Source organism: Narcine bancroftii, chromosome 7, assembly GCF_036971445.1.
Source record: "Narcine bancroftii isolate sNarBan1 chromosome 7, sNarBan1.hap1, whole genome shotgun sequence".
Classification (NCBI taxonomy): Eukaryota; Metazoa; Chordata; class Chondrichthyes; order Torpediniformes; family Narcinidae; genus Narcine; species Narcine bancroftii.
In genome coordinates this window covers 71,569,290-71,589,184 of record NC_091475.1, presented here as the reverse complement: position 1 = coordinate 71,589,184, position 19,895 = coordinate 71,569,290, and the positions used below count along the sequence as shown (strand labels likewise).

Sequence of the window (19,895 nt, the reverse complement as noted above, 5' to 3'; positions counted from 1 at the left end):
TTTTTTTATTGGTTGGATTAAAGCCTTATATGGAAGACCTACTGCGAGAGTTGTGACAAATGAACAGTTATCTTCATCTTTTATATTAACTAGGTCGACTAGGCAAGGCTATCCTTTGTCACCAGCTCTATTTGCATTTGTTCTTGAACCTTTGGCTCAGATGATTGGATACAATAGTAATATTGAAGGTATTAAGGTGAAATCTGATGAATTTAAAATAAATTTGTTTGCAGATGATGTTTTGATATAGTCAACACAACCTTTGAGTCTTTGAGGAACTTGCATGATAGACTCGAGCAGTACGGTGAAATATTGGATTATAACATTAATTTGGAAAAAAGTGAGATTATGTCTCTAGATGAAATGGATTATTCTTTGTGTAGGCATATTGTGAAATTTAAATGGTCAAATCGGATTAAGTATTTAGTTGTTAAGATAGATGGTAATTATAATCATTTATATAAATTAAATTACCTGCCTTTATTGTCTCACATTAAATATGATTTGACTCAGTGGAAAGATTTACCTTTTACATTAATAGGATGCATTAATTGTATTAAATTTTCCTTAATTTTTCCTCAAATTCAATATCTCTTTCAATCTATTCCTTGTAAGATTCCTCAAAAAATTTTAAAGACTTAAATGCTTTAGTGAGGAAGTTTTTATGGAAGGAAAAAATAGTAAGGGTATCATTACAGAAATTAAATTGGAAGTATGTATTAGGAGGTTTGCAACTCCCTAATTTTCAAAATTATTATAAATCAGTACAGTTGTAATTTAGTAATAGGATGTTTGAATTGGATAAACCTTTGATATGGGCTAATATTGAACTATCACAGATTGGTGAGAAGAAGATGGACCAGTTTATTTATAGATGGAATCCTAAATTATTGAGTAAATATAATTTACCTGTGTTGAAACACTTAATGGATTTATGGTATTAAAAAAATAAAGCTATTGGTACTCAAGGTAAAATTATGGGTAAAACCTCTGTGTCAAAATAAGTTTTTTTCTTTTACACTTAATAATCAACTTTTGAAGTTGTGGGATCATAAGGGCATTAAATTAGTAGAAGATTGTTCTGAAGCAGGATATTTTATTTCATTTCAAAGAATGACAGAGAAATATGAAATATCTTCGAATACTCTTTTTTCTTGTTATCAAATTAAAGCCTTATTGTTGGATAATTTTAGGCGTACGGTTTAAATTTGAAATTTTTCTCACTGATGGTGGCAAGAAAGGATTTATATCTGAGATGTATGCTTTATTACAGAATAAAATGCTTTAGATGGATGTTCATGAATCTAGATTAAAATGGGAAAAATATTTGTCCATATCTATTTCTCAGGATGATTGGATGAACCTATGTGAGGATAGTATGACTAAAATTCTAAATGTAAGGTATAGGTTGGTTCATTATAATTATCTACATCAGTTATATTTAACTCCGGAACAATTAAGGAAATACAAGTTTATTTCCTCGGATTTATGTTTTAGATGTCATAAGGAAGTTGGCTCCTTCTTACATTCTACTTGGTTATGTGAGATGGTGAAACCTTTATGGAATAGATTTAAGGAACTTTTAGAAGTTATTTTTAAATTTAAGTTTCCACTTGATCCTTTGTATTTTTGTTGGGTTATATTAAGAGGTTCAGTTTGGAGTTAAAATTAAATAAATTTCAATTTGCCTTTTTGAGATTGGCTTTAGTTGTGGCTAGAAAATGGTTGGCAATTACCTGTAAAAATGAGCCTAACTTGAGTATTCAGAAATGGCTTTTGGAAAAGATAATTATTCTTTTTTGTTGAGACTTGGATCCCGTATTTGGATTATATGGGATTGAATTATTAATCCCTTTTCCACACATTTAAGTGGTGTTGTTCTGAAACATGGCAACTAATTGATGAGTCTTATTCATCTTTCTTTTTTTGGAGGGTAGTTTAGAAGGGGGTGGGTTAGGGGAGGGTGGGTGAGGGGAGGGGATAGGGGTATTATTTACATAAAATGTATGTATTCTGTTTTTTCTTAAGCTCTATTTTTTCATTGTATGGTTTATCGTGATTAATAAATAAAATTTACGAAACAAAAACAATGCTGGAACAGCCTTTTAGGTTGTCTCCAGAAAAAAGTTAAATCCACGTTTTTTCCCCCAATGGAGCCGACCCAATGCGGGGTCACTCCATAAAAAAACACCTTCAGTGTGGTAGTGATCAAGTGTGCTGGTGATAATTGGGCAGGGCTTTTTTCAGACAGGCTTAAGGACCATAATTTGTAATATATTGGGGAGCCCGTCTATTGTTTACTGATCACATCATGCAGCTCCGCAAGTGCCTGTTGTTATGATTTCAGGAGGGATATCAACTTCCGTGAGAATCACTAAGGGTAGATGGAAGGATCCGCATTTAATTGCTATTTGTTCTAAAGCAGTGGAACAGGAGGTCGCCATAACCCCAATATCCATGTAGCAGCCAGAGTAACTGAAAAGCCCTCTTCGTCAGGATCCGAGTTCTGATCCAGATTCAAAGCAAAACACTGAAAACACTTAATAGGCCAAACAGTAGAAAAAGAAAATGTGATCTTGAGTCAACAGTCCATCTTTAGAATCTTCATCGCTGAAAGGTGAACTCTGTTCCTCCCTTCGTCGACACTGCTGAATTAGCATTTCCTATTTCCATTTAAAATTTCATCATTATTTTACCGTGATGTTCAGAAGTAGAGATAATTGATATTTAACAACTCCAACCGTCCAAGGTACAACTCCAATCTTTCCCCTTGAGCCAATTTAATTAAGTTTAACATGGCTCCCTCATGCCAGAGTTGGATGCTAAATGAACTTCACTAATGTATTCCGAATACACATAAAAATTATTCACCAATGGTGGTTATCCTGATCTTGCTTTCCCCGGACAATTCAGTTCCAAGCTTCATCACAGCCTTGGTCCAAACATGGACCAAATATTGCATTTGGGTGATGAGGTGAAGGCAGCCAACATCATAAAGGGCCACCATTGTTTTCTCACATGTGAGCTCTTAGACAACACATGGATGAACGAAATGGTTCTTTACTTTAAAGTTGTTGTAAACAGCACCATGAGGCAGGCCATGAGGCTGCAAGCCTCCATTGCCGATCTGCATACTGCGTGTCAGCCCCCTGCAGGCAGCCAAGTCTAATTAAACAGTAAGGCATTGCTAGTTGCCTTGCAACTGTGATCACTATCATTACATCCATCAGCCCCATTTACTGGCTAAAAAGGCACAGAAGCTTAAAGCCTGACCACTCTCAGTTCAAGAACAGTTTATTTTCAAACTGCCAGCAGCCTCTTGAAACTCCCTGAACTACCCTAAACATAAACTACTCTTGTTCCACCAAAAGGTCTGTCTGTATTATTGATACATCATTTTTTGGGCCACAAACAGTTTCTGTGAATATTTATTTTTCTACCCTTTTACATTTATTACCTCTTTTTCTGTCTCATGGTGCATTTTGCTATTTAATTTATATTCTTGTGGGTGTATCTTAAGCACTTTTTTCACAGTGCCTGTGCATTGAATTATCTGTGCATTATATTATGCCATGTACTGTATAATGTCACTGTGGATATAGGTGAAACATGTGGTGCTATTATTGAGAAGTGTGGCTGTGAGTTCTGTTTTGTGGTACCTCACTAGGTGAATCCTTTCAGTGAGTTCCTTCTGCATGTTGCCATGTCAATTGTTTCTTGGTCTTCCTTCTGTACGTGGTTCCTCTGCTATTTTTCTTATCCAGGATATTTTGTGGCGGCTTCTGTGAAGGTGTGTGGCACCTTCCTCGATCTGATAACCTAAACTGTTGTGCTCTGGACATGTCTTTGTTCGCCTATGTCCAACGCAGCTCTGAGGAAGTGGAAAAAAACCACTCCACCACTATCTATAATGCCAGTCATGGTTGAACTTTAACCATCAACAGAAAGTCACTAAACTGTCAGCTAAAGGCAGATTTTTCAGTAGATTTATTTATAGATTTTAGATTTAGACATTTTGGCCCATGCTGGCCAATTGACCTGCACCGCCGGCATGCTTTGATTGGTGTGGGGGCAAGGGGGGTGGACTGGAGCCCCCGGGGAAAACTCACGCAGACATGGGGAGAACTTACAAGCTCCTTGCAGGCAGCACGGGATTCCAACCCCAGTCCCAATTGCTGGCATTGTAACAGCATTGCACTAACACTACACCCTGTGCTCAGTGCTCACTCTAACCCAAATAATACTTCAAGTGTGCGACAACAGTGAATGAAGAACATTTACAGCTAATAACTCAGCCAAATGCCAGTGACGCAATGCACTCCAGTAGCAAGCTCCATGAAAAATGCAGATTGCACTCTCTCAGAAGGAAAGTCTGAGAGACTTTTTTATTTTTGATCATTTACTATAAAATTTGCAATGATATAGCTTTGCAGCTAATTTTGAATCTTCTAACTCCATTTAACCATACACAATTGTTTAGAAATAACTGTGGTTTCCACAGGGCTGGACCAGTGCCGACAGTTTTACACTAACTATGTTAACCCGGTACTGACGTTGAAGTTGACTGCCATCATACAATGGGACAGTGGCCTTACCATTGCACAACGTTCTTCAAGCATCTGAGAAAGAATTGGCAGTTCTGTTGCCATGGATTATGCTTCTGGAAAAGCGTATAATGGAAAGGGAGCAGAGTTTAAGTTGGTCTTTATTTTGCTTCATTGAGTTCAGGGGGGATTTTTCAATTCTCAGTCCAGTAAATCTGGAGCAATTAATCCCTTTTCCTCATTATCCAATTACTGACTCTTCCGCACACAGGCACAGAGCTCTGCATGTGAGGAGAACATTGAGATGGGACATTGGATTGAATGACATAGACAGCACAGCAAGCCCGGTGTCCTCTTTGATAATTTCATTAATAAATTTAAGTCAGTGCTGAAAAATTATAGATCTGCTCATAGTTTGTGGTTAGTCTGCAAGCTGGCAGGTCCAAGGTTAATCTTCAAATCATCCTTATTATATAATTTTCCCACTAGGCTTGCAAATAACATTTATTGTGCAACTTTATATTGAAGGAATTGATATAATGACTTTGTTCAAATATCTTATTTCTACTTTAATGTCCTTTAGCTCTAGGTCTGTTTAAAGATATCTCATTTTACTGAGATCCAAAGTGATTTATGTTACCATTCTGAAACTCTAGGACTCCCGACATGTGATGCTGCTTTTTAATGCACTTAACTCACACTGAATCGTGATTTCTCAGAAAGCGACTGCCTGGCTTGAAGCAATGAAACGCAAAATGCTGGAGAAGCTGAGCTGGTCAAACAGATTCTGCTTACTTGCTCTCTTGTTAAAGATAGCTTGCTGAAGGCGCTGAAGGGAGAAGCTGTGAGCCAGCTGAAGCAAAATTGTCGTCGTTTATTTTGCTGCCTCAAGCAGTTCGCTTTGGTCAATCTTTGAGCCAGTTACTCCAGTCTACAAAGATTATGAAAGGAAGTTTATCGGGTCAGCAAAGATCATTCTGTTAAATGTCAGGCTTTGTTATATAAGTGGCTAAAGCAGAATGTGTAAATATTATAGCAGAAATTAAATAATATTAAATTAACCTGACTAATACTGTGATTAGCTGTGAATAATTTGCAGTCACTGGTCTTTGGTAATGAAAACTACAGTTCTATTGATATTTATAGCTCTGGTACTTAGGAAATCCAGTACTTAACACTTCACATCAGATGGACATCTCAGGTGTATTTTATGAACAACTTTTTCCTTTTTGCCTGGATGTGGCAGTTTTCGGTGCAGACCTCCAAGGAAGTATCCCATTAAGAGCCAGCAATTGTTGTGGCACACACTTCCCCTTTCATGCATCTGCGTTGTCTAACAAAAGCCCCTTTCACAGTTGCATCCCAGTAAATTGGCCATTCAGTGTCCCAGGATAGGTTTGGCCTTTCACACTAGACCACTCCTAACCGGAACACTGAACACTTACACACTTGCAAGGGTTTATTTCTGGCATTTGGCCTGTTCTACCTTTAATTGGAAGGGCCTGCAATGTTGCTACCCATTTCACACTTGCCTGATCTCAACGCTGGCATCTTCAGATGCCAGGGATTGCACCAGGGGTCGAGGCCAGTAATCCCCGTTGTGGGATGGCATCATCTGATGCCGGCATTGAGCAGATTTTGCTTTCACACTTGGCACTTTAAAGGCCGATTGGCATCCGATTCCTGGGATCGCTGGCAAGTGTGAAAAGGGCTAATGATCTCCAGCATTCAGCCATGGAAATGTCACCAGGCTCCCAGAATTCTAAAAGATAGCAAACAAGGAAGGAAAAAAAAAGTTTAAATTAAATGCGAGAATATTTTGCAGATTGCTAAACATTGGTTGAAGATGAAGTATTACAAAACTGAATTTTTTCACCAAAATCAGTTATATTTTAAAACATCCATCCAAGAAATTGATGTGCACATAAAAAATAAATAGATTTAGAGTTGGAAATGTGGCTTAATTCACCATTAGAGTTACAGCTAATATAACAAAACATAATATGGGGGTGAGACCATTTCACATTAATTCAATTAATTTCTCCAGATGTTGTCAGAAAATATTAGCAGAAATCAAATTCTTTTGAAGATGGTTAAGACCAATAAACTACACTTCTGGACACCTGATTTAATCATCAAACATGAAGGGTATCTAATTTGAAACAATTGCATCTGATCATTCCATAGATTCTGTTTAATCTGCTGAGTGTTTCCAGCATTTTTCATGTTTTTATAGTCCTGAATCAAAAGTCTAGCCTACTGCGCAGGTCCTATCACCTTACCATAAACATTCATTAAAAGTGCCTGGTAGCTTAATGTGCTGGTAATTGTCCTCATTTAAGCCCTTCTGAGTTTGTGGTGTGCTGAGGTAACACATAACTCAAAAGTTTATACAACAGGCTTTATTCCAGTAAAAATCTCAACACCAGTTCATGCCTTGGTGCATCCCCGTGTGACTGGCTCAGGAGGGACTGGTTCAGGTCTATATTCGGGTTGGCTGATTGATGGCTGGTCAGGTGGAGTCAGCCCCCTAGGGGGTCTATTCAAGTTAGTTGATTGACAGTTGGCCAGGTGAAGTCAGCCGCTTAGGTGGTCTTCCTGCAGGTAAAGAGGTCGCTCCCTTCAGTCGGCTGGTGGTCATATCACTCAGAGTTATCCTGATGCAAACACTTCCTTTGTTTTGCATGCTCCCCTCTCACCTTCCTGACCACTGGAAACCTATGAGCATCATTCTCTCTTTCCCAATTCCAACATAAGGCCACAGAGCAGAAACGTCTGTTTCTCTTTCCAAAGATGCTGCCTGAACTGCTGAGTTGGTCCACCATTTTCATTCTTCACTGAAACCCTATGTTTAACCCACCGATATTTGTACCACTGCGCATTCCTTGGAAACGTTCCTGGAGACAAGTATCCTAACAGGTTTGGGGGAGAATACCCTGTCTGGAGAGAAGTAGGAGAAGGAGAGAGACAGGCAGAGGAACAGAAATGCAGACAGACTTGGATGAAGGTTGGAAACTGCAGAACAAAGAAGTACTGTGAAGGAAGTAATAAGTTGAAGCCGCAAATCAAAGGAGAAGTTATAACTTAGCTGCAAGATTAAGAAACTTTAGTTCAAATAAAGATTCAGTTGGATTTAAAGTCTTGTTCAACAAGCCAAAGGTAATCAGGTCGACTGAGTAACTGCATGAAATGAAATATAAATGAAATCGATTCAGCTTTGGTAACTGAATGTTGGTGGACTTCATTAGCTTGAAATGCAACCCACTCATTGAATTTCCCTTTACTCCAGATGTCAGTCGGATCAATGTGGCTGTATGCATTACCTAAAGCTTGAAAAAAATCCTGTGCCAAGGAAGTCGAGTCAGTGATATCAACCTCCATTGAGAGAACCATCCAGGCAAAAGGGGAATGCAGAGATCGCCCCACAGAGTGAGTTGCTGTCATACACTTAAGTACAACGTGCAGATGCATTGACATTCTAACTTGCTGTACCAATAGTAAAAATGTAAATGGCTACTAATGCAAGACAGAAAAAGAATATTCACAATTGTGTTTGATGCAAGGTAGAAAAAGAAAATGATATTTTGGTAATATTTTGCTGGTACTACAATAGTTTGTGTTAGAACTTGATAGCTGTTGAATAAAAAGCTGGAGGTGCTGGACTTAGGTACCTTCTGTCTGAAGAGATTGTGATCAGTGAGATAGGGGTGATTGATGGTTTTGGTATCCTTCTTGAGGCAGTGCCTCACATCGATGGAGGATGGAGCCTGTGATGGACTTGGCTTGCAGCAAAGACCATCATGATGAAAGCCTTGGAAAATACAAGCCTGAAATTGTACTTCATAGAGGTCCAGGTGACCCTGAAGGCTCCATGGGAGTAGACTCTTTGCAGATGGGGTTGGTTTTGCTCCCTACCCCACAAATCTTTCAATCACACCGAGTGTTTACATTCCAGCAGACCAATACCTCCTCTATTGCAGTGCAGCCACAATGGAATTACTATCTCAAAAACAAAATGACCGGAGAATAAAATGTAGGGCCTTAGGAAAACAATTGGGCAAGCCTCTATCATCTCCGAAGATTTCCCCGAAGCCCCCTTTTAAAAAGAAAGGCATCAAGCCTGACATATGCTCTCAGTTTCAGACAGGCTGTTCCACAAATGTCATGGTGGGAAGCTCTTTGCTCCACTTTATGTTGGTACAGGAAGAAATGGGCATTACACTGCTAATAATACCAATTGTTCTACACCTTATGCTGGGGAAATATCAAAGGTTTAATTCCACTTAAATACCATTTAATTATTATCTTGCAAGATCTGGCATGTAAAATGGAAATCAGATCACATGGCCCAAAAAGCCATGCTATGCAAATCCATTTTCAATTATTATTTCTGTTTTAGTTGCCAACAGATTTATTTTTATTTTTATTTTTGCTTACCAACGCCACCCAATAATTTGAAATGAGTTCCAAAAATAACAATAACTAGCAATTTAAGCATGAAAATATGCACACGTTTAAAATTATGAATTTCAAGTAATTCTGTAAAACCCCTGGTATTCAGCACCTATGGGAATTGGTGGATGCCGGATAAGTGAATTTGCCGGTTGCTTGAGATGGCCTGGTGCACGATTGGTGAATTGACTGCTAGGGGGTGCCAATTTTAAACTTTTATTTTTTTTTACCTATTTATGTTCTGCAATTTCTTTGCTAATAGCTTGAATTATAGATAAGAGGGATTACTGTATTATCATAACCTCATAAGGCCATTTAAAAAAAATGCTCTGTGGTTCTCATCGGGCCTAGAGCATTGATTCTCAACCTTCCCTTCCCACCCACATCCCACCTTAAACAATCCCTTACTAATCACAGAGCATTGATGGCATAGGGATTACTTAAAGTGGTATGTGAGTGGAAAGAAAAAGTTTGAGAACCACTGGGCTAGACCTAATTGTTACTGAAATATTTTGCGTGAGAAAAATTGTCATTGGTCCATTTCTTTTGGAGTTATGAAACCATGCACATAACGAGTCAATGAGGTACAATTAAAACAGGGGTTTTCAAACTTTTTCTTTCCACCCACATCCCACCCTAAGCAATCCCTAACTAATCACAGAGCACTGATGGCATAGGGAAATACTTAAAGTGGGATGTGAGTGGAAAGAGAAAGGTTGAGAACCACTGTGTCTAATGCTACAAGCAACTGTAGTGGCCCTAACAACTCCACATTGAACTACAGTGGAAGCTCTAGTTTTAGGTGGAGCCAGACTTGGCAGGTGGTGGTTAATACAATATGTTGGCCAATATGTTGGCCATAATATCTCCTCTGAAGTGAAATATGCTGGTTAGTGAAATGCAGGATGGCTAATATTTCACAGTGTTGTGAAAATATCTGGTGAGCCCCAAACCAAGTCAACTTAACAGCAGAATTTTTCAGTAAATTTTTTTGCTCTGGTGGTAGTGTAATGTTGGGACAGATTTTTTTAATGCAAATTCCATCCCATAATTTTTCCACTCGTACCACTAGACATTTTGATGGAGCGGCTGCAGAGTAAATTGTCCACAGCTCTCTGTATGAAACAGGCCTAATGAATATGACGTTCCTCCTCTGACAAACTCCCCAACACAGGACGGCTGTGTAAAAGTGCTCCTGTGTAGATGACCACATCGGGACACTCTGGAAGGAAGTATGCTAATTTTTTTCAGAATAATTCTGGTTCCTGTCTCAAAATGACCATAGTTAACATTGGAAATGGCTTAAACCCCATACCAAGAATAAAACCAGAAATTCTAATGTCATAATTTCAGCAAAATATAATCACAGTGTAGATTATTTGAGAAACAGATCAATGGCAAATGAGTATCTTTCTAAACAAAAGATTTATGTTTTCAAAAATTATGTTTCAGTTCAATTTTTTGTGTACACTCCAAGTCAATGAATTAATATTCTGAAGTTACAAATACATTCAAGAACTGACCATAATAACTTTTCTAATATGTATTTGTAGCTATTAATGGAGAACTGGTTCATAGTCAGAGACTGTCAATCAGAAATACCATGTTTCTTGTTCTTAAAATTAAATTTTTAATTTATGTTTTTATTAATTTTTACATTTTAAATTTATTATATTTTTAATTTTTTTTGACATACAGCACAGAAACAGGCCATTACAGCCCACGAGCCCGTGCCGCCCCATCTACACCCAATTAACCAGTACGTTAACCAACTCCTTACAGATAATGCAGTATTTGAACCCCGGTCCAGATCGCAGGTGCTGTAACAGCGTTGCACCAACCGCTAAGCCAACTGTGCCATTTAGATGATGGAATTATCTATTTTTTTTCCAGGCCAACATAAACTCTCCTTCCTGCTATGGAGTAAATATTGTTCCCAGAAGGGCAAATGAAATGTACAGAAGTTTTTGGAAGTTGAACCCTGAAAAATAAAGTGTTCTAATATTTTCAGCTTAGGAGAATCCTTCAGTCCTTTCTTGTTCATTCATTCAGAATGTGACAGAGTATATAGATATGTTTTTGGAAGATAAATTGGCAAAGGTTTGTTAGAGTAGGTCACATACAAACACTTTAAAACAGATTTTATTTAAAATACTGGAGCTCTGCCCCATGGTAGATGTATCAGCTCCAGAGCTGATACAAGAGCTCAAGAGCTCAAGAGCTCAAGAGCTTTGGAGAGTGCTCAAGACACTTCACTCATGGATTGTTATTTGAAAAGGGCAACTTATCAGAGCCACTGCTGTCTGGAAGAGAACTTGCTGTTCTGAAAGGGTCATGTGGGTTTGTAAGCAGAGAGAGTTAAACAGGCTTTCTCTCAGAGATTGAGAGAGAGAGAAAGAGAGAGAGAGAGAGAGAGAGAGAGAAAGAGAGAGAGAGAGAGAGAGAGAGAGAGAGAGGGGTTACTTGTATAGTGTTACAGCCAGCAGAAATAGCTGGGACTGGAACAGGACAAGCTGGCAAACTTATGGAAAGCCCAGTGGTAAGACAACCTGGTCAAAGCCCTTGTGGTTCATGCAAGAGGAGAGGACTGGCTGTCTAATGTTTCACTTGGAATAAGAGAAACAAAAAGGAACTGAAAGAAAGAGGTTATCATCTCGAGAACCCTGAAGGGGCAATTTTCATCAGTAAGACACTGAAGTGGCTGATTAAAAAGGAACAACAAATCTCTCTCTGAAAACTGACAAGAACCTTCCTGTGCGGTAACCATTTACCTTTCAAGCAGCAAAGTCTGGTGAATTTCATAAATGTTAAATTCTATGCACTGTATAAGAATTGCCTGCAACCAATGAACTTGGAGGAATGAGAAGTGAGATTGGACTGTGACCCAAAGAATTTTTCTGAACTTACACACACATGAGCTTAGAATTAGAAGGGGATTAAGTTAGATTAAGTAAGTCAATAGAGATAAGTTAAAGTTTAATTCTATTTTCATGTTTAAAGATAATTAAAAGCAACTTTTGTTTAAATAACCATTTGTCATGGTGAATATCTATTACTGCTGGGTTTTGGGGTCCTCTGGGCTCATAACAAGAGTAACATTGTGGTTATATTGTAGTCACTTTCCAAATGTTCTTTCAATGGCTCAGCTATTCAAGCTGAAATGCAGTTTCAAGCAGTGATGAAGAGTCATGGAGCAGAAGTTACTAACTAAGCCATAGAATTATCATTCCATAGTCTGAGTTGGCATCTCGTGTACTCACATCCATGGCCTATTATTATGGTAGGGAACACCTAATTCTGTGCATCTTGCAATCTTATACAATCTCTTTCAGTGCAAAACTAACAGCCTCTGAATTTTCTTCAGAAGTTGGCAACAGATCACATGGATCAATATCAGCACTGTTGAAAGCTATTCCTCCTAGTGCCTTAAACAGAGTGGTGGCTGAAGCGAATTTGGCCAAAAAGCTAATACAGTCGGGACAAGACCATCTTGGACATGTAATAAACTGTAATTGTTACATTGGAGAGCAGTGAGTGCAAGAGTTGGGATGCCATGTTACAAGCCAGTAGTGAGGTGATATTTGGAGCATTGTGCACGGTTATAGTCACCCAGCGACAAGAAGGATGTAATTAAACTGGAAAATGGGCTAAAAGGACTTAGGGAATGTTACTGGGATTGGAAGATAGGGGTTATGAAGTTGAAGTGATTTTCCTTGGCTATTAAGAGGGCGTATGGAGGTAGATAAAATCTTGAGGGCTATAGATAAGTTGAATGGTCACAATCTTATTCCTGGGTAGGACAGTTTAAATTTGGAGGGCATTGTTTTAAAGCAATAATTCTCAACATTTTTCTTTCCACTCATATCCCACTTTAAGTATTCCCTATGCCATAGGTGCTCTGTGATTAGTAAGGGATTGCTTAAGGTGGTTTGTGGTTGGAAAGAAAATAGTTTGAAAACCACTTTTTAATTGACTCGTTATGTGCAGGAAATGGGCCAATGAAAATTTTTCTCAAGCAAAATATTTCAGAAACAATTGAGTCTAGAGCAGTGATTCTCAACCTTCCCTTCCCTGTTTAAAGTGGGATGTGAGTGGAAAGGGAAGGTTGAGAATCACTGCTCTAGACTCAATTGTTTCTGAAATATTTTGCTTGAGAAAAATTGTCATTGGCCCATTTCTTTTGGAGTTATGAAACCGTGCACATAACGAGTCAATGAGGTATGATTAAAACAGTGGTTTTCAAACTTTTTTCTTCCCACCGCATCCCACCTTAAGCAATCCCTTACTAATCACAGAGCACCGATGGCATAGGGATTACTTAAAGTAGTATGTAAGTGGAAAGAAAAAGGTGGAGAACCACTAGGTTACTCTGTACTTCATGTAGAGGCTGTGTTACCTGCTGAGTTTCTCCAGCCCTTTTGTGATTTGCACCTGTGTGGTTTCGATGCATGTAATACACCAAAAATTGTTCACATATTGAAAGGGTGTAGAGATGTTTATGGTGAATAAAACTCTACTACTGTTCAGTCATAGAGTCTTGCAGCACAGAAACAGGCCCACAGGTCCAGCTGTCCATGATGAACAGCGTACCTTCTTGCTTTTGCCTTCCTATCCAGAAATCAATAGACTCAGGCATGTTTACTGAGGATTGGAAGGTCACCAATGTAGTTCCGCTGTTTAAGAAAGGAGGGAGGCAGAAGAAAAAGAAATTATAGGCCTATTAGTCTGACTTCGGTAGTTGGAAAGATATTGGAGTTGATCCTCAAGGACGAGGTTATGGAATACTTCAAGGTGCATGGCATGATGGGTCCAAGCCAGCGTGGGTTCATGAAGGGACGATCCTGCTTGACCAATCTACTGGAATTTTTTGAGGAAATCTCAAGGAGGGTGGACAAGGGAGAGGCTGTGGATGTTGTGTATTTGGATTTCAAAAGGCCTTCGATAAGGTGCCACATAAGAGGCTGCTTATGAATTACCGGAAAAAATAATAGATTGGGTGAGCATTGGCTGATAGGCAGGAACCAAAGGGTGGGAATAAAGGGATCCTATTCTGGTTTGTTGCCTGTTACTAGTGGTGTTCCATAAGGGTTGGTGTTGGAGCCGCTTCTTTTTACAATGTATAGTGATGATTTAGATTGTGGATTAAATGGTTTTGTGACAAAGTTTGCAGATGACACCAAGATAGATGGTGGAGTATGAAGTTTAGAAGAAATCGAAAGCTTGTAGAGAGTCTTGGACAGTTTAGGAGAAGGGGTGAAGAAATGGCAGATGAGATATAATGTTGAGAAATGTGCAGTTGTGCATTTTGGTCGAGGAAATAATCAGTCGGATTATTATTTGGATGCAGAGAAAATTCAAATCTCAGAAGTATGAAGGGACTTGATGGCCCTTGTGCAGAATACCTTGAAAATTTACCGCCAGGTTGGATCGGTGGTAAAGAAGGCAAATGCTATGTTGACATTTGTTTCAAAGGGATTGTGTATATGAATAAAGGCGTGTTGATGAGTCTCTGTGGGGCACTGATGAGACCTCATTTGGAATAACTGTGTGCAGTTTTAGGCCCCATATCATAGAAAGGATATAGCAAGGTTGAAGAAGGTACAGAGGGGGTTTATCAGAATAATTCCAGGAATGAGAAGGTTAACATATGAGAAACACTTAGCAGCTCTTGGACTCTATCCATTAGAATATTGAAGAATGAGAGGGGATCTCATAGAAACATTTAGAATAATGAATAGATTGGACAGAGTGGATGTAATAAGATGTTACCTCTGTTGGGTGAATCCAGGACAAGAGGGCACAGTCTTAGAATTAAAAAGTACCAATTTACAATAGAGATGAGGAGAAATGTCTTTAGCCAGAGGATCGTGGATTTGTGGAATTCGTTGCCACATCCAGCTGTGGAGGCAGGATCATTGGGGGAATTTAAAGGGGAAATTGATAGGTATCTAATTAGTCAGGGTATCATGGGATATGGGGACAAGGCTGGAACTTGGAACTAGATGCAAGAACAGTTTAGCTCAGGATGGTTTTATGGAGCAGTCTCGATGGGCCAAATGGCCTGCTTCTGTTCCTTTTTCTTGTGATTTTGTGATCTACATATCTATCCAAGTGGTTCTTAAAAGAAAGTAACATACCAGCTCCCACCACTTTTTTTGGCAACTCATTCCGTATGCTCACGGCCTTCTGAGAGAAGAATTGTCATTCGTGTTCCATCTAAATCCCAACCCCTTTGCTTATCGTTGTGCCCTCTCATCAGATTCTCCTATGGACTGTCACAGTTCCACCTTATCTACGCCCCTCACATTTCTGTATATATCTCAGTGAGATCCCCTTTCAACGTTCTCTGGTCCAAGAAAAAGTGGTCAAGTTTTTCTCGTCTGTCAAGATGAGTCAACTTCTCTAATCCTGGCAACAACTTTGTAAAAGAGTAAAACATTAAAGTCTGCAGATAAAAGTTAAAACACAATGCTGGGGACACTCAGCAAGTCAAATGGTGCACTTTAGATAGCACAGATACATAACCAATGCTTTAGGTTTGAGCCCTTCATGCAGGTGGGCTCAGGAAAGTTTACACAACTTTGTAAACCTCTTCTGTACCTTGTCCAACTTTATAATATCCTTCCTATATAGCTAGGCAACCAAAACTGCACACAATATTCCAAGAGTGGGCTCATCAACATTTTGTACAAGTTCAACATGGTGTCCCAGCACCTGTATTCAATGTCCCAATCGATGAAGGAAAGCAGCCCATCACAACTCTGTTTACCTGTGCTGTCATCTTTAAGAAGTGGTGCACCGACATCCCTTTAATCACCCTGCTGCAAAATAATCTGGAAGGCACTGCTGTCAGTTCGATTTACCAAACCTTCCCAGTGTTAAACTGCATCTGCTATTCCTCAGTCCAGTTCCCCATTTGGTCATGATCCAGCTGGAAACCCAGGTAACCTTCTTCACTGTCCACCAGAGCACAGATTTTCATCCATCAGTAAACTTAATCACCTTCCTACAAGCATCCTTTTCCACATCATTTGATTATCCAATGCATATTACAGAAGCAGGAGCCTGACCTGGCTACTAGACCATTAACATCAGCTGCCAGGAATTGAAATATGCTCTATTTCACAGGGCTGACATGCATCTTTTCAATAAAACATGATTAGACATGACTTTTCCAAATTCTTTTTTTTAGTTCTTTAAATCAGCTTTAGTTTATCCCCGTGGAATGACCCTGAACTGTGCACCGACAATGAAAAATAATGCATTTTTCATCATGTCTACAGTCTGAACACAATTAAATCATGGTTCACCATGTACTTTCTAGTGATGCATTTTATTAAGTACACTAGGGAACAACATGGTATCGAGGAAATTTTTTTTTGCATTGGAGTCATTGATAGATTCAGCCTTCTTCAGTTCTGTCAGATGTAGCCTGTTTATAACAGACAAAATAATAAATCAGCAAATTTACAAACTCCTACGACTATGGAACAAATAAGCATGCTGAATATAATGTGCCACCCTTCTCAAATAGAAAATGCTACGAGAGGTATCAGTTAAACGTGATCTGGCATGTGAAATTGATATATGGTGGTGACCCAAGTTATTGTCAGAGACCAGAGTTCAAATCCCACCATCATAGGTGCGCAATTTAGATTCAGCTAATATTTTAAATGAAGGTAAAACAGTAATAATGACCGTTAAAACCATCACAGATGGTCTTAAAAAAATCCATTTGGTTCAGAGAGGGAATTGTTGGCCTGTATGTAACTCCAAATCCATCCCACGTCATTATCCCTCTAAAACGGTTAAACAAACCATTCCGTTGTCTCATTTTCATGTGCTCTTATTATTGCGTCTAAGCATGTTAACTCATTCTACGGCAAAAGGCAAATTCAGATATGGTGTGAACATAAAATTTAGACAGCACATTTGGCAGAGTGGTTAGTGCAACACCTTTACAGCGCCAGCAATCCGGACTGGGGTTTGAATCCCATGCTGTCTTTAAGGAGTTTCTACATTCTCCCTGTGTCCATGTGGGTTTCCCCAGGGGTTCTGGTTTCCCCCAATGATTCGAAACGTACAAGGGGTGTAGGTAAATTGAGCAACACGCACTCGTGGGCCGAAATGGCCTGTTACTGTGCTGTATGTCTAAGTTAAAAAAAATCTTTCTAACTTTATATTTCAAACTTAAAAAGAAAACATGCAAATTTGTCATGACTGAAGATGCACAAGCTAACTGTAAGGTAAGCTACAATGTCTGTCTTGATCTCCCACAACTCCAGAGGTCACAGTGCAAGATGGAGAAAGGATTATGTTAGGGAAGGAAGGAAAACCAGGTAGGATGTTTGTTCAAGTTTATTATCATCTGATTGTACTAGTTCTTTGTGCAAAACATCCGTTCCACACTGTGATGCAACCAGACAAGATGGTCTCAAAAGAGCTCCTACAGAAAGTTGGCAGGATGATGGCCAGTAGCCTTGCCTACTTCAGTCTTCTTCGAAAGTGCAGTCACTGTTGCACCTTCCCGACAAGTGAGGAGATGTTGTGTCCAGGGTAGGTTACTTCCTAAATGGATTTCGAGGAATTTTGTGCTCACTACTCTCTCCACTGCTGAGCTATTAAGGGCAGTGTAGGGTGGTCGTCCCTAGTCCACCTGAAATCCATGATCATCTCCTTTGTCTTGTTCACATTGAGACTCAGGTGGTTACTCTCCCACCATATCACAAGATTTTCCAACCTCTTCTCTGTAGTGCAACTCATCATTGTTGCTGATGAGACCAATGACTGTTGTGTTATCTGAAATTTTTATGACACTGTTGGCTTTGGATCAGGCCATGTAATCGGGAGTCAGTAGCATGAGCTGAGTGCATAGCCCTGAGATGCTCCAGTCTTCAGGATGATGGTGCTCAACATTTTGCTACCATCCCAGACAGACAGTGGTCTTTCCATTAGGAAGTCCAGAATCCAGTTACAGAGAGGGGTTTTGAGTCTCAGTGAGGACAGCTTCCTCACCAGCCTCTAGGAAATGATTGTATATAACACAAAGGTAAAGTCAGAGAATAGTAACTTGGCATATGAGGCAGGTGGGTCAGAACAGAGAACAGACAAGGCTATAACATCATCAGTGGAACAGTTCCATCTGTAGGTGAATTGAAATGGGTCCAATGACTCTGGAAGGCGTGCCTTGATGCGTTCCATCACCAGATGCTTGAAGGATTTCATCATGGTGTGGGTCATTGCCACTGGGTAGTTATCATTGAGGTCTGTTATTGTCACCCACATTGACCCCTTGCCACTTCAGATTTCATATTGATTGTCAGAGCCCATACATGACATTACATACAGCCCTGATATTCATTTTCCCTGCAGGCAATGCAGAATTACCACTTGTTGGTAGTGCAAAAAGACTGTATGCAGCATAAAACATGAACAAATAAAGAAATGTAAACAGTTTAAAAAATGTAAACAAACTGTGCAATACAGAGAGAACAAAGATAATCAATAAAGTGGGCAAATAAGAGTCCTTAAATGAGCCCCTGATTGAGTTTGTCATTGAGGAGTCTGATGGTGGAGGGGTAGCAGCTGTTCCTGAACCTGGTGAAGTGAGACTCGTAGCATCTATACCTCTTTCCTGATGGTAGCAGCGAGGACACAACGTGTGCTGGGTGATGTGGATCATTGATAATTGCTGCTGCTCTCCGATGGCAGTGTTCCCTGTAGATGATCTCAATGGTGGGGAGGATTTTGCTTGTGATGTACTGTCCACTACCTTTTGCAGGGCTTTACGCTCAGAGGTATTAGTCTCCCCATACCAGACAGTGAAGCAGCTGGTCAGCACATTTTCCACCATACACCTGTAGAAATTTGCCAGGGATTCTGGTGTCAGGGCAGATCTCCGCAAACTCCTGAGCAAGTAGAGGTGCTGACGTGAGCCTTGTGTCTCTGGTATCACACAGCTGTCGTTGGATCCTCTGTGCATACACACCACTTGCCTTCCAGATTGAATTGGAGAGTTCAGCTCTGGGTGATCTTAGCGCCATCTTGCACCCCTGTCCTGAAGACAGCATTATGAGCTCTGAGAAGTGCCTGGACCTTGCATCCAACAATGGTTTCTGGTTAGCCCTGATTGTGAAGCGTTTGATCTCGGTGACATCCTCAGTCATGAGCTGGTGTATTCCTTGATGTTTACTTGGCCAATGTAGGTGGCCACCTCCCTGAAACAGATCCAGTCCATGATCCCGAAATAGCTCCAGTCCATGGTCTCGAAACAATCCTGTAGCACTGTAGTGCCTCCCCTGCCACGTCCTGATCTCCCTATTAACTGGCTTAGTTTGTTTTGCCAGCAGTTTGTATGTTGGGGTTGGCAGGACGGATAGGTGCTTCAAGTATCAAAGTGGGGGCAAGGGGCAGCCTTGTACACGCCAGGGATGTTGGTGTAAACACGATCCAGGATGGTCCCTCCTCTGGTGGGGAAGTTAACATTCTATTTAAACCATGATAAGGCTGTTTTCCATTTGCCTTGGTTGAGGCTATGATCAAGCTGGGGCATCTGAGCTTCACAGGTGGCATCATAAAGCTCCTTCATTGCTTTGCCCTCATTAGCCGAAGGTGGAACGTAAACTATGGAATGTGGGGAGAGGGTGTCAAGTGGGTGATTGCGTTGAGTTGTGAAGATTATAGGGAGATCAGATGATCAGAAAATGTTGAAGAGATTAGAAATGCGGGAACGAAGCAGCAATTTTCTGCATCGACCTGAAAAAGGTGCAAGTGCCCTGGTCTGTACTATTACAGTGCCAACTACCTTAAAATTTGTAAAAGGCCTTCTGCTGAGTTGAAGCAGTTATTGCAAATTTGTAATTACTGCACTTGGAAAAATTATAAATGGGAGATGTGTTC

The 19,895-nt window shown here is 39.8% G+C and overlaps 1 long non-coding RNA gene across 1 annotated transcript in view; it reads left to right on the top strand.

Moving 5' to 3' along the window:
• Positions 1–19,895, top strand: part of LOC138739003 (uncharacterized) — a 138,932-nt gene that overhangs the window by 50,816 nt on the left and 68,221 nt on the right. The window contains exon 2 of the long non-coding RNA XR_011341945.1: positions 7,834–7,973. This is a non-coding gene — a long non-coding RNA (uncharacterized lncRNA). The remainder of the gene's footprint in view (positions 1–7,833; positions 7,974–19,895) is intronic.